The sequence below is a fragment of the Pelophylax lessonae genome, assembly GCF_965119305.1.
Source record: "Pelophylax lessonae genome assembly, chromosome: 1".
Taxonomy (NCBI): Eukaryota; Metazoa; Chordata; class Amphibia; order Anura; family Ranidae; genus Pelophylax; species Pelophylax lessonae.
The window spans coordinates 27,734,542-27,748,353 of record NC_138768.1 but is presented as its reverse complement, the minus strand read 5'-3'; the positions used below and the strand labels follow the sequence as shown (position 1 = coordinate 27,748,353).

Below are 13,812 nucleotides of genomic sequence, written 5' to 3'. Positions count from 1 at the left end.
TTGTAATCGGGGCCTAGATTGTGTTTGTACATGTGAGATACACCGTTTTGTAAAATTTGTCCTATTCCGCTATTCAATATACACCCTGTTTGAGTGTAAAAAATTAAATTGCGGGATACTCTGTACCGGTACATGTGAGATACACCTTTTTAAATTTGTTTTGCGCATCTCCTTCTACCGCCGAGGATTGCAGGGTGCTTCAGTTTGGCTCCTGTTCCCAACTCCTCCTACTCCTCTTCCTCATCCTGCCTTTATGGTAAAAAAAATTGTAATCGGGGCCTAGTTGGTGTTTGTACGTGTGAGATACACCGTTTTGTAAAATTTGTCCTATTCCGCTATTCAATATACACCCGGTTTGAGTGTAAAAAATTAAATTGCGGGATAGTCTGTATCGGTACATGTGATATACACCTTTTAAATTTGTTTGGCGCATCTCCTTCCACCGCCAAGGATTGCAGGGCGCTTCAGTTTGCCTCCTGTTCCCAACTCCTCCTACTCCTCTTCCTCATCCTCCCTTTAGGGTACAAAAAATTTGAATCGGGGCCTAGTTTGTGTTTGTACGTGTGAGATACACCGTTTTTTTATCCTTTTTCCTATTCCGCTATTCAATATACACCCTTTTGGGGTAAAAAACATTAAATTGCGGCATAGTTTGCATATTTGACTGTCAGATACACCCGTGCGATACTGTTGTTTTTTTGTTCCGCTATTCAATAAACACCTTTCTAGGGCAAGATCATAAATTACAGAAATATGAGGAGACCGTCAAATAGGGGCTGTGGCCTGGGTCGTGGTGCTGCTGGTAGAGCTCCTGTTGCAAGGAGAGGACGTGGTCGATCTGTGCCAGCTACACGCACAAGTGAAACACCTTCAACAAGTGTGAGTAGGCGACAGAACCTGCATCAGTATTTGGTAGGGCATAATGCGCCTCTAGATGTGATGAGGCCTGAAGAAGTACAGGCAATAGTATATTGGGTTGCTGACAGTGCCTCCAGTTCCTTCACATTGTCTCCCACCCAGTCTACTGCAGAAAGGTCAGAGTTGGCACCTGCAGCCAATGTCCAACCGTCTTTCACCTCACCCCCTTGGAAATCAGGCAAGCAGTCTGAGCCCCAATCCATACAGCAGTCTCTTCTTCTTTTTGAGGACTCTGTCAGCAGGGTTTCCCAGGGCCATCCACCTAGCCCTGCCCCAGAAGTTGAAGAAATTGAGTGCAGCGATGCCCAACCACTTATTTCTCAAGATGAGTACATGCAAGGACCATCGCAGCACGTCTCCGATGATGACGAAACGCAGGTGCCAACTGCTGTGGCTTTCAGCATTGTGGAGACCGACAAGGAGGGCAGGGGTGAAGACTGGGTGGAAGATGATGTGGAGGACGATGAGGTCCTCGACCCCACATGGAATGAACGTCATGCAGGTGACCTGAGTAGTTTGGAGGAAGAGGCGGTGGTTGCACAGAGCCACCAGCACAGCAGAAGAGGGAGCAGGGTGCAGAAGCGGAGCGGCCGTGCCCTAGACACTACGCCCGCTACTGCCCAACGCAGCAAGGGAACGAGCGCACCAAAGTCAGCTCAAAGGAGTTCTCTAGCGTGGAAGTTCTTTAGAAAATGTGCTGATGACAGGACACATGTGGTTTGCACCCTGTGCAATCAGAGCCTGAAGCGAGACATAAACCTTCTCAACCTGAGCACAACCTGCATGATCAGGCATCTAAGTGCAAAGCACGAGCTGCAGTGGAGTAGACACCTTCAAAACCAAGAAACGTCTCTGGCTCATCCTGCTTCCTCTTCTGCTGCAGTCTCGGCCGCTCCAGCCACATCTGTAGTGATACCGGCACCTGCCACCCCGTAAACAGACGATCTGTCAGCAACACCACCACCTGGGTCACCAACCATCTCCACAATGTCCCGTGGAAGCGTTCAGCTTTCCATCTCCCAAACACTTGAGAGGAAGAGGAAGTACCCCCCTACCCACCCGCGATCCCTGGCCCTGAATGCCAGCATTTCAAAATTCTTGGCCTTTGAAATGCTGTCATTCCGTCTGGTGGAGACGCACAGTTTTAAAAACCTTATGTCGGTGGCTGTCCCACAGTACGTCGTGCCCAGCCGCCACTACTTTTCCAGGCAAGCCATCCCTTCCCTGCACAACCAAGTAGGGGAAAAAAATCAGGTGTGCACTGCGCAACGCCATGTCTGGCAAGGTCCACCTAACTACCGATACGTGGACCAGAAAGCACGGTCAGGGGCGTTATATCTCCCTAACGGCACACTGGGTAAATGCAGTGGCGGATGGGCCTGAGGCGGATAGCAATTTGGCGCATGTCCTTCCACCGCCGAGGATTGCAGGGCGCTTCAGTTTGCCTCCTGTTCCTAACTCCTCCTACTCCGCTTCCTCATCCTCTACCGCCTCCTCATCCGGACAGCGTAACACCTTCACCACCAACTTCAGCACAGCCAGGGGTAAACGACAGCAGGCAGTTTTAAAACTTGCCTGTTTGGGGGAAAAACCACACACCGCTAGGGTTGAGCGGACACCTAGATGTCCGTGTTCGACGGGTTCGGCCGAACTTTAAAAAAAAGTCCGGGTCCGTGTCCCGGACTTTTACCGAACTTTTCCCGGACACCGAACCCCATTGAAGTCAATGGGGACCCGAACTTTAAGGCACTAAAATGGCTCTAAAACACCAAAGGAAAGGGCTAGAGTGCTGCAAATGGCAGCAAAACGTAATTAAGAGCATGGCAAGTGCTCTGCAAACAAATGTGGATAGGGAAATAACTTAAAACAACAAAAAAAAACAGAAAAATAAAACAATGTTCTTCTTCATCTCTGAAGGACGAGGCCCATATGGAGTAGGAGGGAGGTTGAGGTGGTGGTGGATGTGGCGGTGACATAGGCGTGCGCACAGGGTGTGCTGGGTGTGCCTGGGCACACCCTAATCACCTAGGGCACATAGCATTGCCAGTGAGGAGATGGGAAAGATCTCCCTGGGACCTGCTCTGCTCTATTTCTCCTTGCCTACAGGTACATGGCCCCGATACATTACTCTCCCTGCTGGCAAACACATGCATGTGTATTTCAACTTTGGGGTGCACACCTTAATGCAATAGGCTGCGCACACCTATGGGCGGTGTAGGTGGAAGCGGCGGTGGAGGAGGACCAGGGCCGGATTAACAGCATCATGGGCTTGGTGCTGAGGATTTTGAAGGGCCTTAAGGGCCGTGCCTTGCCATGCACCCAGAGGAGGAAGGGTGCAGCCATGCATGCCTAATTCAACATGGGATGCTGTCTCTGAAGCCCATAAACACATCCATGCATCGCCAACTGTCCCTCCTTGTCCGGCCTTCACGCTGTGTGGGGAGGTTCTGAGGGTGCTGCCTGGGGAAGCGAGCATAGAAGCCAGACTTCTGTGTTTACAAGTGACAGAAGAGCGGTAACAGTGAATATGGCCAACCCGGGGCCTATATAAAAGGTAGGGGCCTGGAGCTGCAGCTCCAATAGCCCCTACATTAATCTGGCCCTGAGGAGGAGGACGAGGTAGCCAACACTGCTTCTTTTCAAAAATTTTAAATGAGGGTACACCCCAAAAGAGTGAGAAAGAGCAAAAATGGAACAATGGGTGGGTAAGGTCGGTATCCATTGCTATTCTGCATAAGGTACGGAAAAGTCCCGTGGGATCCATGCCTGGTTCATTTTAATGAACGTGAGCTTGTCCACATTGTCTCTGGACAGGCGGCTGCGCTTGTCTGTTATAACGCCCCCAGCCGTGCTAAATACCCGTTCAGATAATACACTGGCTGCAGGGCACGCCAGCACCTCCAAGGCGTAAAGGGCAAGCTCAGGCCATGTGCCCAATTTGGAGACCCAGAAGTTGAAGGGGGCAGACCCGTCATTCACTACATGTAGGCGTGTGCACACATACTGCTCCACCATGTTGGTAAAATGCTGCCTCCTGCTAAGACGTTCCATCTGAGCTGCTGGTGCTGCTGTTTGTTGTGGCGTGCTGACAAAGCTTTTCCACATTTCGGCCATGCTAACCCTGCCTTCTGAGGTGCTGGCGGTGCCCTGGTTGCGTTGGCGACCTCCTCCTCCTCCTCCTCTGCCTTGTGCTTCCACTGTGGCCCCGCTGTCAGATGGGAATGCCAGCAGCATGGCGTCTACCAGCGTGCGCTTGTACTCGCGCATCTTGCGATCGCGCTCCAGTGAGTGAATTAAGGACGGTACGTTGTCCTTGTAACGGGGATCCAGCAGCGTGGCCACCCAGTAATCAGCACAAGTTAGAATGTGGGCAACTCGGCGGTCGTTGTGGAGACACTGCAGCATGTAATCGCTCATGTGTGCCAGGCTGCCCAGAGGCAACGAAAGGCTGTCCTCTGTGGGAGGTGTATCGTCCGTGTCCTCTGTATCCCCCCAGCCACGCACCAGTGATGGCCATGAGCTGGCCTGGGTGCCACCCTGCTGTGAACATGGTTCCATCTCCTCCTCCAGCTCCTCCTCCTCCTCATCCTCCTCATCCTCCAGAACTGTGCCCCTGCTGGACAATTGCGTCCCTGGCGTTTGCGTGTGCAGGAACCCACCCTCGGAGCCCCTTGCGAATGACTGCCCTGAAAGCCTTGGAAATGTTACCTCTTCATCCTCCTCCTCCTCCTCATCCTGTGCCACATCCTCTTCCATCATCGCCCGAATTGTTTTTTCAAGGAGGCATAGAAGTGGGATAGTTAAGCTGAGAACGGCGTCATTGCCACTGGCCATGTTGGTGGAGTACTCAAAACAGCGCAACAAGGCACACAGGTCTCGCATGGAGGCCCAGTTATTGGTGGTGAAGTGGTGCTGTTCCGCAGAGCGACTCACGCGTGCGTGCTGCAGCTGAAACTCCACTATGGCCTGCTGCTGCTCGCACAGTCTTTCCAGCATGTGCAAGGTGGAGTTCCACCTTGTGGGCACGTCACATATGAGGCGGTGAGCGGGAAGGCCGAAGTTACGCTGCAGCGCTGCCAGGCGAGCAGCAGCAGGGTGAGAACGCCGAAAGTGCGCACAAACGGCCCGCACTTTCTGCAGCAGCTCTGACATATCGGGGTAGTTTTTAAGGAACCTCTGCACCACCAAATTCAGCACATGCGCCAGGCAAGGGATGTGCGTCAAACCGGCTAGGCCCAGAGCTGCTATGAGATTTCGCCCGTTATCGCACACCACCAGGCCGGGCTTGAGGCTCGCTGGCAGCAACCACTCATTTGTCTGCTGTTCCATGCTCCTCCACAACTCCTGCGCGGTGTGTGGTTTGTCCCCCAAACAGGCAAGTTGTAAAACTGCCTGCTGTCGTTTACCCCTGGCCGTGCTGAAGTTGGTGGTGAAGGTGTTACGCTGTCCGGATGAGGAGGCGGTAGAGGATGAGGAAGCGGAGTAGGAGGAGTTAGGAACAGGAGGCAAACTGAAGCGCCCTGCAATCCTCGGTGGTGGAAGGACATGCGCCAAATTGCTATCCGCCTCAGGCCCATCCGCCACTGCATTTACCCAGTGTGCCGTTAGGGAGATATAACGCCCCTGACCGTGCTTACTGGTCCACGTATCCGTAGTTAGGTGGACCTTGGCACAGATGGCGTTGCGCAGTGCACACCTGATATTTTCCCCCACTTGGTTGTGCAGGGAAGGGATGGCTTGCCTGGAAAAGTAGTGGCGGCTGGGCACGACGTACTGTGGGACAGCCACCGACATAAGGTTTTTAAAACTGTGCGTCTCCACCAGACGGAATGACAGCATTTCAAAGGCCAATAATTTTGAAATGCTGGCATTCAGGGCCAGGGATCGCGGGTGGGTAGGGGGGTACTTCCTCTTCCTCTCAAGTGTTTGGGAGATGGAAAGCTGAACGCTTCCACGGGACATTGTGGAGATGGTTGTTGGTGACCCAGGTGGTGGTGTTGCTGACAGATCGTCTGTTTGCGGGGTGGCAGGTGCCGGTATCACTACAGATGTGGCTGGAGCGGCCGAGACTGCAGCAGAAGAGGAAGCAGGATGAGCCAGAGACGTTTCTTGGTTTTGAAGGTGTGTACTCCACTGCAGCTCGTGCTTTGCACTTAGATGCCTGATCATGCAGGTTGTGCTCAGGTTGAGAAGGTTTATGCCTCGCTTCAAGCTCTGATTGCACAGGGTGCAAACCACTCGTGTCCTGTCATCAGCACATTTTCTAAAGAACTTCCACGCTAGAGAACTCCTTTGAGCTGACTTTGGTGCGCTCGTTCCCTTGCTGCGTTGGGCAGTAGCGGGCGTAGTGTCTAGGGCACGGCCGCTCCGCTTCTGCACCCTGCTCCCTCTTCTGCTGTGCTGGTGGCTCTGTGCGACCACCGCCTCTTCCTCCAAACTACTCAGGTCACCTGCATGACGTTCATTCCATGTGGGGTCGAGGACCTCATCGTCCTCCACATCATCTTCCACCCAGTCTTCACCCCTGCCCTCCTTGTCGGTCTCCACAATGCTGAACGCCGCAGCAGTTGGCACCTGCGTTTCGTCATCATCGGAGACGTGCTGCGATGATCCTTGCATGTACTCATCTTGAGAAATAAGTGGTTGGGCATCGCTGCACTCAATCTCTTCCACTTCTGGGGCAGGGCTAGGTGGATGGCCCTGGGAAACCCTGCTGACAGAGTCCTCAAAAAGAATAAGAGACTGCTGTATGGCTTGGGGCTCAGACTGCTGGCCTGATTTGCAAGGGGGTGAGGTGAAAGACGGTTGGACATTGGCTGCAGGTGCCAACTCTGACCTTTCTGCAGTAGACTGGGTGGGAGACAATGTGAAGGAACTGGAGGCACTGTCAGCAGCAAACCAATCTACTATCGCCTCAACTTGTTCTGGCCTCATCACTTCTAGGGGCGTTTGATGCCCTACCAAATACTGATGCAGGTTCTGTCGCCTACTCACACTTGAGGAAGGTGTTTCACTTGTGCGTGTAGCTGGCACAGATCGACCACGTCCTCTCCTTGCAACAGGAGCTCTACCAGCAGCACCACGACCCAGGCCACGGCCCTTATTTGACGGTCTCCTCATATTTCTGTAATTTAAGATCTTGCCCTAGAAAGGTTTTTATTGAATAGCGGAATAGGAAATATGATCCAAAAAAGTGTATGTATCTCGCACGTACAAAACCACACTAGGCCCCAATTACTATTGTTTCTACCCCTAAAAGGATGGATGAGGAGTAGGAGGAGTATGGAACAGACAGCACCCTCAAATCTTCAGAAGTATGAGATGAACCCCAAAAACTTGGAAAGGTGGATCTCACACGTACCGACACAGACTATCCCGCAATTCAATTGATCCTCAAAGGTTTTTATTGAATAGCGGAATAGGAAATATGATCAAAAAAAGTGTATGTATCTCGCACGTACACAACCACACTAGGCCCCAATTACTATTGTTTGTACCCCTAAAAGGATGGATGAGGAGTAGGAGGAGGAGTATGGAACAGGCAGCACCCTCAAATCTTCAGAAGTATGAGATGAACCCCAAAAACTTGGAAAGGTGGATCTCACACGTACCGACACAGACTATCCCGCAATTCAATTGATCCTCAAAGGTTTTTATTGAATAGCGGAATAGGAAATATGATCAAAAAAAGTGTATGTATCTCGCACGTACACAACCACACTAGGCCCCAATTACTATTGTTTGTACCCCTAAAAGGATGGTTGAGCAGTAGGAGCAGGAGTATGGAACAGGCAGCACCCTCAAATCTTCAGAAGTATGAGATGAACCCCAACAACTTGGAAAGGTGGATCTCACACGTACCGACACAGACTATCTCGCAATTGAATTGATCCCCAAAGGTTTTAATTGAATAGCGGAATAGAAAATATGATCAAAAAGAAAGTGTATGTATCTCGCACGTACACCACCACACTAGGCCCCAACTACTATTGTTTGTACCCCTAAAAGGCTAGATGAGGAGTAGGGGGGGTATGGAACAGGCAGCACCCTCAAACCTTCAGAAGTATGAGATGAACCCCAACAACTTGGAAAGGTGGATCTCTCTCACACGTACCAACACAGACTATCCCCCAATTTAACTGATCCCCAAAAGTTTTTGATTAAATAGCGGAATAGAAAATATGATCCAAAAAAAGTGTATGTATATCACACGTACACAACCACACTAGGCCCCAATTACTATTGTTTGTACCCCTAAAAGGCTAGATGAGGAGTAGGGGGAGTATGGAACAGGCAGCACCCTCAAACCTTCAGAAGTATGAGATGAACCCCAACAACTTGGAAAGGTGGATCTCTCTCACACGTACCAACACAGACTATCCCCCAATTTAACTGATCCCCAAAGGTTTTTGATTAAATAGCGGAATAGAAAATATGATCCAAAAAAAGTGTATGTATATCACACGTACACAACCACACTAGGCCCCAATTACTATTGTTTGTACCCCTAAAAGGCTAGATGAGGAGTAGGGGGAGTATGGAACAGGCAGCACCCTCAAACCTTCAGAAGTATGAGATGAACCCCAACAACTTGGAAAGGTGGATCTCTCTCACACGTACCAACACAGACTATCCCCCAATTTAACTGATCCCCAAAGGTTTTTGATTAAATAGCGGAATAGAAAATATGATCCAAAAAAAGTGTATGTATATCACACGTACACAACCACACTAGGCCCCAATTACTATTGTTTGTACCCCTAAAAGGCTAGATGAGGAGTAGGGGGGGTATGGAACAGGCAGCACCCTCAAACCTTCAGAAGTATGAGATGAACCCCAACAACTTGGAAAGGTGGATCTCTCTCACACGTACCAACACAGACTATCCCCCAATTTAACTGATCCCCAAAGGTTTTTGATTAAATAGCGGAATAGAAAATATGATCCAAAAAAAGTGTATGTATATCACACGTACACAACCACACTAGGCCCCAATTACTATTGTTTGTACCCCTAAAAGGCTAGATGAGGAGTAGGGGGGGTATGGAACAGGCAGCACCCTCAAACCTTCAGAAGTATGAGATGAACCCCAACAACTTGGAAAGGTGGATCTCTCTCACACGTACCAACACAGACTATCCCCCAATTTAACTGATCCCCAAAGGTTTTTGATTAAATAGCGGAATAGAAAATATGATCCAAAAAAAGTGTATGTATATCACACGTACACAACCACACTAGGCCCCAATTACTATTGTTTGTACCCCTAAAAGGCTAGATGAGGAGTAGGGGGAGTATGGAACAGGCAGCACCCTCAAACCTTCAGAAGTATGAGATGAACCCCAACAACTTGGAAAGGTGGATCTCTCTCACACGTACCAACACAGACTATCCCCCAATTTAACTGATCCCCAAAGGTTTTTGATTAAATAGCGGAATAGAAAATATGATCCAAAAAAAGTGTATGTATATCACACGTACACAACCACACTAGGCCCCAATTACTATTGTTTGTACCCCTAAAAGGCTAGATGAGGAGTAGGGGGAGTATGGAACAGGCAGCACCCTCAAACCTTCAGAAGTATGAGATGAACCCCAACAACTTGGAAAGGTGGATCTCTCTCACACGTACCAACACAGACTATCCCCCAATTTAACTGATCCCCAAAGGTTTTTGATTAAATAGCGGAATAGAAAATATGATCCAAAAAAAGTGTATGTATATCACACGTACACAACCACACTAGGCCCCAATTACTATTGTTTGTACCCCTAAAAGGCTAGATGAGGAGTAGGGGGAGTATGGAACAGGCAGCACCCTCAAACCTTCAGAAGTATGAGATGAACCCCAACAACTTGGAAAGGTGGATCTCTCTCACACGTACCAACACAGACTATCCCCCAATTTAACTGATCCCCAAAGGTTTTTGATTAAATAGCGGAATAGAAAATATGATCCAAAAAAAGTGTATGTATATCACACGTACACAACCACACTAGGCCCCAATTACTATTGTTTGTACCCCTAAAAGGCTAGATGAGGAGTAGGGGGGGTATGGAACAGGCAGCACCCTCAAACCTTCAGAAGTATGAGATGAACCCCAACAACTTGGAAAGGTGGATCTCTCTCACACGTACCAACACAGACTATCCCCCAATTTAACTGATCCCCAAAGGTTTTTGATTAAATAGCGGAATAGAAAATATGATCCAAAAAAAGTGTATGTATATCACACGTACACAACCACACTAGGCCCCAATTACTATTGTTTGTACCCCTAAAAGGCTAGATGAGGAGTAGGGGGAGTATGGAACAGGCAGCACCCTCAAACCTTCAGAAGTATGAGATGAACCCCAACAACTTGGAAAGGTGGATCTCTCTCACACGTACCAACACAGACTATCCCCCAATTTAACTGATCCCCAAAGGTTTTTGATTAAATAGCGGAATAGAAAATATGATCCAAAAAAAGTGTATGTATATCACACGTACACAACCACACTAGGCCCCAATTACTATTGTTTGTACCCCTAAAAGGCTAGATGAGGAGTAGGGGGAGTATGGAACAGGCAGCACCCTCAAACCTTCAGAAGTATGAGATGAACCCCAACAACTTGGAAAGGTGGATCTCTCTCACACGTACCAACACAGACTATCCCCCAATTTAACTGATCCCCAAAGGTTTTTGATTAAATAGCGGAATAGAAAATATGATCCAAAAAAAGTGTATGTATATCACACGTACACAACCACACTAGGCCCCAATTACTATTGTTTGTACCCCTAAAAGGCTAGATGAGGAGTAGGGGGAGTATGGAACAGGCAGCACCCTCAAACCTTCAGAAGTATGAGATGAACCCCAACAACTTGGAAAGGTGGATCTCTCTCACACGTACCAACACAGACTATCCCCCAATTTAACTGATCCCCAAAGGTTTTTGATTAAATAGCGGAATAGAAAATATGATCCAAAAAAAGTGTATGTATATCACACGTACACAACCACACTAGGCCCCAATTACTATTGTTTGTACCCCTAAAAGGCTAGATGAGGAGTAGGGGGAGTATGGAACAGGCAGCACCCTCAAACCTTCAGAAGTATGAGATGAACCCCAACAACTTGGAAAGGTGGATCTCTCTCACACGTACCAACACAGACTATCCCCCAATTTAACTGATCCCCAAAGGTTTTTGATTAAATAGCGGAATAGAAAATATGATCCAAAAAAAGTGTATGTATATCACACGTACACAACCACACTAGGCCCCAATTACTATTGTTTGTACCCCTAAAAGGCTAGATGAGGAGTAGGGGGGGTATGGAACAGGCAGCACCCTCAAACCTTCAGAAGTATGAGATTGTGTTCACTGTACCCCACAAAGATTGAGTTCACTGCACCCCACAATGATTGTGTTCACTGCACCCCACAAAGATTGTGTTCACTGCACCTCACAAAGATTGTGTTCACTGTACCCCCCAAAGATTGTGTTCACTGCACCCCACAAAGATTCTGTTCACTGTACCCCACAAAGATTGTGTTCACTGCACCCTAAAAGGATGTTGTTCACTGCACCCCACAAAGATTGTGTTCACTGCACCCTAAAAGGATGTTGTTCACTGCACCCCAAAAAGATTGTGTTCACTGTACCCCCCCAAAGATTGTGTTCACTGCACCCCACAAAGATTGTGTTCACTGCACCCCAAAAAGATTGTGTTCACTGTACCCCCCAAAGATTGTGTTCACTGCACCCCAAAAAGATTGTGTTCACTGTACCCCCCAAAGATTGTGTTCACTGCACCCCACAAAGATTCTGTTCACTGTACCCCACAAAGATTGTGTTCACTGCACCCCAAAAAGATTGTGTTCACTGTACCCCCCCAAAGATTGTGTTCACTGCACCCCACAAAGATTCTGTTCACTGCACCCCACAAAGGATTTTGTTCACTGCACCCCAAAAAGATTGTGTTCACTGCACCCCAAAAAGGATTTTGATCACTGCACCCCAAAAAGGATGTTGTTCACTGCACCCCAAAAATGATTTTGTTCACTCCACCCCAAAAATGATTTTGTTCACTGCACCCCACAAAGATTGTGTTCACTGCACCCCAAAAAGATTGTGTTCACTGTACCCCCCAAAGATTGTGTTCACTGCACCCCACAAAGATTCTGTTCACTGTACCCCACAAAGATTGTGTTCACTGCACCCCAAAAAGATTGTGTTCACTGCACCCCAAAAAGGATGTTGTTCACTGCACCCCAAAAAGGATGTTGTTCACTCCACCCCAAAAAGATTGTGTTCACTGCACCCCACAAAGATTGTGTTCACTGCACCCCACAAAGGATTTTGTTCACTGCACCCCAAAAAGATTGTGTTCACTGCACCCCAAAAAGGATGTTGTTCACTGCACCCCAAAAAGGATTTTGTTCACTGCACCCCAAAAAGATTGTGTTCACTGCACCCCACAAAGGATTTTGTTCACTGCACCCCACAAAGATTGTGTTCACTGCACACCAAAAAGGATTGTGTTCACTGCACCCCAAAAAGATTTTGTTCACTGCACCCCAAAAAGATTGTGTTCACTGCAGCCCAAAAAGATTGTGTTCACTGCAGCCCAAAAAGATTGTGTTCACTGCAGCCCAAAAAGATTGTGTTCACTGCAGCCCAAAAAGATTGTGTTCACTGCAGCTCACACACAGAAAAATGGATGTGGATCACTGACACCTGCCTATCTCCAATCCCACACCACACAGCAATATCGATTGTAGTTTGTAGAACACAGTTTCCCTAAAATTCAGCAGACTCTGTCCCTAACAGGATTGAGAAGAGATCGTAGATCAGGATTGAGTGCAGATTCACCCCACCCCCCCACACAGCAATATCGATTGTAGTTTGTAGAAGACACTGACCCTATAATTCAGCAGACTCTATCCCTAAAATGCCTACAACTCGCCCTGCCTAAACACTCCGACCTGTCCCTCAATTCTATCCGGACACAAATGGTTTTTTCCTGCCTATCTTTCCCTAATCAGCAGCCAGCACATTGATGTGTGCTCTGTCCCTTAGCTAAGCAGCAGAATGACGCTGCTGCGGCGGCTGCCTCGAACTTATAAAGACTTGGTCACATGCTTCAGACGGCCAATCACAGCTACTAAGACATTTGCAGGCATGGCTGGGATGGCTTAAGGCACACCAGTTAAACGATTGTTGATTGGCTGTTGAAAGCCCGCCATGAAAAGAGCGCCAAAGCATGCAAAACCCGGAAATAAAACGACCGAACACGGATTTTTACCCGAACATACAGTAAAGTGTCCGTGTCCTTGTTCGGGTAAAAAAAATCCAATTATTCGGTACGAACACGAATAATACAGTCCGTGTTCGCTCAACACTACACACCGCGCAGGAGTTGTGGAGGAGCATGGAACAGCAGACAAATGAGTGGTTGCTGCCAGCGAGCCTCAAGCCCGGCCTGGTGGTGTGCGATAACGGGCGAAATCTCATAGCAGCTCTGGGCCTAGCCGGTTTGACGCACATCCCTTGCCTGGCGCATGTGCTGAATTTGGTGGTGCAGAGGTTCCTTAAAAACTACCTCGATATGTCAGACCTGCTGCAGAAAGTGCGGGCCGTCTGTGCGCACTTTCGGCGCTCTCACCCTGCTGCTGCTCGCCTGTCAGCGCTGCAGCGTAACTTCGGCCTTCCCGCTCACCGCCTCATATGTGACGTGCCCACAAGGTGGAACTCCACCTTGCACATGCTGGAAAGACTGTGCGAGCAGCAGCAGGCCATAGTGGAGTTTCAGCTGCAGCACGCACGCGTGAGTCGCTCTGCGGAACAGCACCACTTCACCACCAATAACTGGGCCTCCATGCGAGACCTGTGTGCCTTGTTGCGCT

The 13,812-nt window shown here is 48.9% G+C and overlaps 1 protein-coding gene across 1 annotated transcript in view; it reads right to left on the bottom strand.

Moving 5' to 3' along the window:
* LOC309567079 (vomeronasal type-2 receptor 26-like) overlaps positions 1–13,812 on the bottom strand; it is a gene marked incomplete at its 3' end in the record, with an annotated part of 168,802 nt that overhangs the window by 77,194 nt on the left and 77,796 nt on the right. The gene's annotated exons all lie outside the window — the stretch shown is intronic.